Source organism: Berghia stephanieae, chromosome 12, assembly GCF_034508935.2.
Source record: "Berghia stephanieae isolate SIO BIC M18660-M18661 chromosome 12, UCSD_Bste_1.3, whole genome shotgun sequence".
NCBI classification, from domain to species: domain Eukaryota; kingdom Metazoa; phylum Mollusca; class Gastropoda; order Nudibranchia; family Aeolidiidae; genus Berghia; species Berghia stephanieae.
Window position 1 is genome coordinate 508,428 of NC_088371.1, and position 9,130 is coordinate 517,557.

Genomic DNA, 9,130 nt, shown 5'->3' on the forward strand with positions numbered 1-9,130 from the left:
TGAACAAAAATTGATTCTGTGGTTTTGTAACATTTTGATCCTCTGGGTGAAAAATAATGGGGGGAGGGGAGCGGGATGTGTGTCTATAATTTTCATAAAGATGATTTTAACTGATGTATAAAACTTCATTATCAATACGTTGCTGATATCTAATAGTAACAAATATTTGCAAATTAACTATCATTCTGGTAGAGATCAAATGTGTGGTCTTATGAATTTTTTAAAGTCATTTTTCACCTTTTAAAAATCAAACAAGTAGTAAAAAAAAATAAAAATAATTTGTTGTTTCAAATTTCAATCTAATGCATTATTATTTAACAATATTGTAGAGCTACCCTCTCACAGCTGGGCGGAGTTGTCATATCAGTAAGGTTGTGGGTTCGATCCCCTGTCGTTGCGGAATTTTTTATTTATTGTCTTCTCACACTTTTCTACGCACTTCTTAGCCAAAAATAGCAGCATACAGAACAAGGCATAACGTCTGCAAGACTAATTATATTACCATTTTAAAATTTTAAACAGAGAAAACACATATCAGCCAGGAACTCATTTCACACCTGAGTACAGTGAGACAACACGGGGACAGAGTCTTGTCCACTGGACTCAAACCAGGGACAAGCAGGTAAGTAACCGCGTAGCCACAAGACCACAAAGCTGCACAGAGAAAACCCATTTCCGTGTTTGAGACAGTTTGTAAGAAAACCCATTTCCGTGTTTGAGAGTTTGTAAGAAAACCCATTTCCGTGTTTGAGACAGTATGTAAGAAAACCCATTTCCGTGTTTGAGACAGTTTGGAAGAAAACCCATTTCCGTGTTTGAGACAGTTTGTTGAGACAGTTTGGAAGAAAACCCATTTCCGTGTTTGAGACAGTTTGGAAGAAAACCCATTTCCGTGTTTGAGACAGTTAAGAAGAAAACCCATTTCCGTGTTTGAGACAGTCTGTAAGAAAACCCATTTCTGTGTTTGAGACAGTTTGGAAGAAAACCCATTTCCGTGTTTGAGACAGTTTGGAAGAAAAACCATTTCCGTGTTTGAGACAGTTTGAAAGAAACAGGGATGATTGGCAGATCAGACGAATACATTTGACGAAAAAAAAATCAATTAAAGTAAAAGATGACAGAACTTTGACAACTTATCTATTGATCTAACAGACAATTAACTCAGAGGCCACAAGTTGACCTGTTTTAGGAGATTTACAGCGCTTACGGCACATTTACGTCATTTCTGCATCAGTAAAAAGGAAGAAAGGTAAATTTCATCCCTGGCACCATCCAGTGGATAGAAGAAAAGACAAGAAAACAACAACAAAAAACCCAAAAAAAAACATTTCCTCACTGATCAAATCATCATCATCATCATTGCCTCTTTCACCCTGGGACAGGGTATAGGCCAAAAACAGTTTCCATCCTTCTATATCCTAACTTTTTTTTATCCCGTTCCATGTCTTATCACTTCTCTGTATATCAGCTTCTTTAATTCTTCTCCATGTTCCTCGTGGCCTTCCCCTTGATCTTCTGCCCTGAGGGTTCCAGTCCAATACTTTCTTTATTATAGTGGAATCATTCTTTCTAAGGGTGTGTCCAATCCACCTCCATTGTCTTCTTCCGATTTCCTCTCCCACTGGTTTCTGAGGTGGTTTTTTTCATACTTCATATTTTATTCTATCCATCCATTTTATTCTGAGTAGCTTACGCATGCACCTGTTTACGAAAATCTGTACCCTCCTTATACATACCTGTGATGCGAACCAAGTTTCACATCCCTACAGCAGGACAGACTTTATGTTTGAGTTGAAAAGTCTTAGCTTCAGTCGAAGGGAGATATCTCTAGTTCTCCAAACTCTGTTCAAAGATGTGACTGCAGCCTGTGCCTTTCCTATCCGTGCGTTCACCTCTGCTTCTGTGCCTCCATCCTTGTCAATTATACTCCCGAGATAGTGTCTATATCATCAAGTTCCTGATCTAATACTATGATCATCTCCCTTTGACACGTACCTATCCTCAAGACCTTTGACTTTGCAGGGTGAATTCTTAGACCAATTGATTCCGAGAGGCTGTTTAATGATGTCCCCTTTCTTTGGAAGCTTGATAAGATGTCTTTCCTTCCAATCCGTTGGGAATATCCCGTCATTCCAGATTCTCTCAAATAGTGGGTGTAGGGCCTCAGCATTTCTTTCAGCATCAACTTTTAGAGCCTCTGGTGGAATCTGGTCTGGCCCAGCAGCTTTCCCCCCTTTTCATCTTGTTAATGGCACCCACAATCTCTGCTATCGAGGGTGGATCACAGCTAATTGGTAGCTCATTCCTTGCAGGCAAAATTTCCGGTGGGTTGTCTGGTGGACTATTCTTGACCCTCTCAGACTAGAGTCCGAATAGCCGCAGCCTAAATCTCTAGCTATCTCGGGCGTGGTTTCCGACACGCGAAATACCTTAAAGCACGCAAACTTATGTATATCTAGAAAATATTAATCCATAGCAGGAGAAACTATAGTCAGTCACAATTCAAAGGAGCACAGAGAGAGACTAAATGCATGCATGGGCTTTTATAGCCAGTTACGTCACACACACACACACAAGAAGAAACAACACATAAGACTCACGAACCCAGTTCTTCACGGACATAAAACAGTTCACAACAACACAGCTGGGGACTAGAGCAATCCAGAATACACAACAAAAATGCGTTCCCTACATTAAGAAAAAAGATGAGGGTTCATGCCCTGAGGTAAGAGAAAGAGGAGAGTGATGAGGACAAAAGAGGGAGGGAGAGGCGGGTGAAAAGAGGGGAGTTGAGTAAGAGGAGAAACTTAAATCATTGTTGGCCGTAAATCATTATCTTCATCTCCCCCAAATTGTTTCATTAACTCAAGAAAACATCGATAGAAAACACAGACTTGACTGTCAATAAAATGTTTAGATAGCAAAGCTAATTTGACAATGGAATATTGTCTGCTTTAGAGAAATCCTTGGCCCAGATTGCCTAACTAAGGTTAATCCATAAACTTTTTTTTTTCTCCAGCAGACAGAAAAAACTCCGCCACGTTCGCAAGAAAACCAAAGCATGAGATTATTTTTTTTTTGTAATGACAGGTTCTTCGTATTGATTAATCAAGCAGTTAATGCATAAATCGTGAAAATGCGCAAGAAACGAGTGAATTATAGTAAATGAATACAATACGTTACCACAAGCCGGTGTCCGATGTCTATCAAGCAAGCAGACTTGTCAAAGTGATGCAGGGTTGGGGCAAAGCGGAAATGTCAAGGTCACGTGTGTCATAAAAGTTCAAAGTTCAATATGATCATACAATAAGCTCACAGCAGGAATACCAATTTGGCGCTGCTAGCACAAACTTCCATTTAAATTTAATCTTTTTTTTTTTTTTTTTTTTTTTTTTCTAAAAAGCCGATTTGTATGGGGAAAATTGTATTGTCATTTTGGAAGTTTTTTCGCATATTCAAACCACAAAACGTTACTCATTTGATAACAAACGAACACTTAATACACAAAATATACCAGTTTTCGCGCTCGCTATACAATGTGAATATAATATCTGCTTGAGACATATGGCAGCGGGGAAATAAAGGTGTGATTTATTTATCAAGTGCGTTTTAGGGGGAAAATCGATATTAGAAAAATTAAAGTTCAATTTATTTTTATTTTATGACTAGTTTCACATATTTTGTGAAATCAATCTGGCAATCATAGGGTACCTAAGGACGACGGCCAATGGCTTGATGGGCTTTGGCATGTCCCGCACAGCTGTTGTTTATTAACAATGTAAATAACATGCACAGTTACCATGATAGAGTCACAGTGAACACTGCATGTTAAACCAAAGCTAGAGGTGCATGTTAAACTAGCTTTTAATCATAAAAACACAACCAAGTCAGCACCCATTCATTTCTCAACGTTAAGGGCTTAAACTGATTGTTTGTAAATGAAGAGCAACTCTCTTACCGTACGTAGGCTACTCAGGTGTAAAATGAGTACCCTGGTCTACGTCATCCCGACGTCGAAAAAAAAAATCTTAATACTGCATTGCAATCGTCATGTCTCGTTCGTCATGTCGAGTGCATCAATTGGCATGGGACCTCCTTGCAGCTAGAGGCACCTTAATGAACCAGTTTAGATAGAGAGATAAATAATGTGAACAACATAAGTGTGACTTATATGACTGGAGACAATAACATAAGACAAACAACGTTTCGACTCTTAACCTTCGTCTGGAGATCAACAAGACACAAAAAATGATCTTTATAAATCGCATTTTGTTGAATAATAAATTTGGCTACGAAGATATGTATTGGGGGGGGGGGGGGTAGACATGAAGGGAAGAAATAAATAGGGTGAATTAGAGCACTTGTAAAGAGGTTTGAGCACATTTAATGGATGCTCTAACATAAAAGGGAAAATAAAAGATCAATATTGTAACACACCGAAAGATACAGACAGCAACGATCTGATCGTAGCCTTCATTAACATAGCCTGACCGCGGCCTTCGTCAACTCAAACCGTAGCCATCGTTAATTTATAGATGGTTCGAAGATGACGTCACTCAGGTCTTTGTCATTGTTTTTTGCCATCCGCGTTTATGAGTAATGCTCACTGAACTGTATTAACCTGACTATAAACGTTCATGGATACACACAGTTTTGTGTGTTGGTCCGTTATATTTCCGGATGGCAATGTTATGAGCTTCTTAGCCAAGCGCATACTATCTATAGATAGAATGCGCTTGGCCAAGGAGTTCGCAACATTGCCATCCGGAAGTATAACGGACCAACACACAAACTCTGTGTAACCATGAACTTTTATAGTCTGGTTAATACTGTCTTGTGAGAACAACTCACAAACGCGGATGGCAAAAACAATAACAAAGGCCTGAGTGACGTCATCTGCATACTATCTATAGCCTGACACCCCAACCAGACAAGTCTTTGGCCACAAAAGAAAACAAATCGTGAGTTGTATTCAATAGGTCAACCACACTCGTTTCCTTGAGCTCTACTAACGACAACTCACTCGACGGTGTAAAAACCTTTTAAAAATGACATCAAACTATAGATATAATGAAGTTGACGTCAATCGAGTCTAAATATAGCTTTTTTGCCATCCACATTTATGAGTAATTCTCACTAAATTGTATTCACCAGACTATAACAATTCAAGGTTACACATAGTTTTATGTGTTGGTCCGTAATACTTCCGGATGGCAATGTTGTGAGTTTCTCAGCCAAGCCCATACTATCTAAAACGGACCAACACACAAAACCATGTGTAATCTTGAACGTTTACAGTCAGGTTAATACAGTTTAGTGAGAATTACTCATAAGCGTGGATGGCAAAAAAAGAATAACAAAGACTTGAGTTATAACGTCAAATTCATTCTGTCAATAAATTCGATTTCCATCCAGCACCCGACATAATAACGTTTGGAGGTGAAGGGTCACGAGTCACATCGTTCTTGCTACACACTTGTTCTTATTTTCGTCTGTGTGTCATGCTTGCCGCCTGCAACGGGAGATAATAATAATATAAATAATAATGCGTTACTCACACATTGCGAGAGAAGCAAGGGCTTTGTTTATTTATCCAACACGACACACCACTGAGTTTTGCACGCCTGTCATTTAAAAAAAAATTTTTTTTATATATTTTAGTTCAACGATGTTCACAGCACAATGCACGGAGCATAAGTGTGAGTCTGGTTGGGGTTAAAGGTCACTGTCCTCACATAATGTGGTGACCTTGACATGTAATATTATTATAGGAGTCTCTTCATATTTTTTTATTTTTTTTAAAAAATTGAATTATGCCCTAGTGCTCATCGCTCATAGCGTGAATTGATATTATGCGTTTAGGTAAAATACTCACAACATCCGCCAGCCAGATTAAATATACCAACAAATAAAACGGTGTGTGAGCTTGACCATTAGTCTGATTAATATAACTTAGTGAGAACTAATCACCAAAATAGCTACCTAGAAATAAACAAAGCCGAATGACGTTAATTCCGTTCCTTCAAAAGTCTGAATGATATAATTTAGTGATAACTAAGCACGAACAGGTCGTCTACAAAACAACAAGTGAAGAGGGAATCGAAAACGATGATGTTCTTGACTTCGCATCATCACAATTCTTAGAATTTAGCCATAAAAACGCACCCACCTATAGATAGAATGAAGTTGACGTCACTCGGGTCTTTGTTATTGTTTTTTGCCATCCACGTTTATGAGTATTTCTCACTTAACTGTATTATCCAGACTATAAAAGTTCATAGTTACACACAGTTTTGTGTGTTGGATTGTGAGCTTCTAAGCCAAATGAACACTATCTATAGAAGAAACGAAATAGACGTCATCCACCTCTTTGTTATTGTTTTTAGCCAGCCATTTCTATGAGGTGTGGTCACTAAATTTCATCAATCAGACTATAGATAGAACGAAGATGACGTCACTCATGTCTTTGTTATTGTTTTTTTCCATCCGCGTTTATGATAAATGCTCACTAAACTGTATTAACCTGACTATAAACGTTCATGGATACACACAGTTTTGTGTGTTGGTCCGTTATACTTCCGGATGGCAATGTTATGAGCTTCTTCGCCAAGCGCATACTATCTATAGATAGAACGAAATTGACGCCACTCAGGTCTTTGTTATTGTTCTTTGCCATCCATCCATGTTTATCAGTAATTCTCACTAAACTATAAACCAGACTATAAACGTTCAAGGGTACACTTAGTTTTATGTGTCGGTCCGTTATAATCTGGATGGCAATGTTGTGAGCTTCTTTGCCAAGCGCACATCATCTATAAACGTTTAATGTCACACGTGGTTTTGGGTGTTGGGCATGGCACTGTAGTTACGTCATGATGTTGGTGGATGTTGTGAATTTATTCACTTAACTCATAGCATCAATTGAGTAAATGCACTTGTCACCCCATAAGTCAATCCGGTATCATGCCGGAATGATTTCAAACTATAAAACCCGGGATCGATCTCGGTCCCTTTGTGGGTGAAGCGAGTGCGCTACCAACTGAGCTATCTGGACCCCCTGACTGAAGACACGGTATGGCGATCTTTAACTTTAATACATTTAAATCCTCATCTATGTTCATCGTAAACTCAATAAATCGCCCATTTTGGTGCTTGACTCGAGGAACCGTGTTATAAATCACGTAACGCCAACACGTATCCTGGTTTTGACAAAACATTTTAGCCAGATAATTTTAGTTTCAGCAACGATCGTTGAAAAATACCCGCAGCCTTTGAATATGTTTAAAACTGGCTGGAGTCTTCAATAAATATGTCGTACTTCTGGAGAAAAACAAACCGTATTTAAAATTTGGCCAGAAAGCTCGTCCTTCAAAGATCGATCGATTTAAATGACCCTCATCTTAGCAAAAACTCTCAAACCTGGGACTTCGCGAAGATCGATTTAACGATAGTTGAAGGACGATTTTTCTGGCCAAATTTTTAAATACGGGTTTTTCCAGAGTAGGGCAGAAATGTCAGTAGTCCTTCAGAGCCATTATCTCATGGAGCCGGAGTTAATCACGGGCTCTATAGATAGTTCGAAGATGACGTCACTCAGGTCTTTGTTATTGTTTTTTGCCATCCGCGTTTATGAGTAATGCTCACTGAACTGTATTAACCTGACTATAAATGTACATGGATACACACAGCTTTGTGTGTTGGTCCGTTATACTTCCGGATGGCAATGTTATGAGCTTCTCAGCCAAGCGCATACTATCTATTGAGTGAAACGGACAATAGGGATTGCTTGCTACCCTTGGACATGAGTCTTGTCTATCGCAATATATTGTGTGTGTATGGGGGGGGGGGGGGGGGGGGGGGGGGGGGGGGGTAGGGAAAAAATCTCGACTCTAATCGAGAACGACCTCGGTCCCTTTGCTGCTCTTGCACCTAAGCTATCAACTGCCCCCCCCCCCCCCCCCCCCCCCAATAAATATCAGTTTGAATACTTTCTCACAGTCAGGGATTATTTAAATCCATTGATAAACGTGACCCACTGACTCTTGACGGTGAGATGTCGGTGTGAGCTAGACTGTAAAGTAGCAAACGGTAGGGGCTGCCTGAAACCGGTGAGCGTGAAAATACTAACGAAAGAGTGAAAATAAAATGCTTATTTTGCATTTTAGTTTTCCACGTTAATTTGTGTATTGTTGTGCTGACGAAGGGTTTTACCCGAAACGTCCATTGTCTGTTTTGTTTCCATACGAAGCCTCTCCATTTTCACTCTTTCGTTAGAAATACACTGTAGATGCTGGAGATCGGATCCTCTATAAAAAAAATTAAAACTTGGGTTCAAATTAACCAATATCTATCGTACTTTGGAAATTAAGACGCGTATTTAAACATTTGGCCAGAAAACTCGTCCTTCAAATATCGATCGATTTAAATGACCCTCATCTTGGCAAAAATTCTCAAACCTGAACGTTGGCGAGGTCTTTATTAAGGTCCCAGGTTTGAGAGTTTTTGGCAAGATGAGGGTCATTTCAATCGTATCTATCTTTGAAGGACGAGTTTTCTGGCCAAATTTAAAACTATGAGTTTTCCCAGGTACGACAAAATATTATAATTTGTCTTGATCTCCGCCATTCCGACTTACAGCTGCTTGCATCCATGGGTTACAATTTTCCCTAACCTTTTCAGACCTGCCTACTTGAAAATTAAAAAATATATATATATAAAATAAAAAATAAATAAAAAAGAAAGTAATTTTAGAAGAAGAAAAAAAAACTGTAGTCGTTATATTTACAAGGATTGAATAACCTTCAAAATCATTAAAATTTTGGTCTTTGGCATCAACTTTCATTTTTCACTATTTTTTATTGAATTAAAGATGCTCATGAAGTTCTGAAATTGTAGCCAAAATGTCGTAATTCTACGAATGTTTCAACTAGTTAGCAGGTCTGCATTTTCTGCTCATTAAAATAAAAAAGTTTTCAGTCAGGTCAGGAGAAAAGTTTTGCTTGAAAACGACAAAATGAAATGACATTTGATCCCAACAGACAGGAACGAAGCCAAGTTTTTGTTCGAGGTTGCGTTGCGTCGTCCCTTTGCAGGCGTGGTTAGGGTTCATTCTCACTTGACATCATTTTAA

At 38.8% G+C, this 9,130-nt stretch overlaps 1 protein-coding gene across 2 annotated transcripts in view; it reads right to left on the reverse strand.

Annotated features, from left to right (window-relative positions):
- The window catches only part of LOC144958141 (HIG1 domain family member 1A, mitochondrial-like), a 16,607-nt gene extending 13,293 nt beyond the window's left edge, over positions 1–3,314 (reverse strand). Inside the window, exon 1 of one of the 2 annotated variants that reach the window (XM_078889887.1) lies at positions 3,184–3,314. The gene's annotated coding sequence lies outside the window, so the exon portion shown is untranslated. The remainder of the gene's footprint in view (positions 1–3,183) is intronic. The other variant, XM_078889886.1, reaches the window with a different exon arrangement.
- Between the last annotated feature and the right edge of the window lie 5,816 nt (positions 3,315–9,130).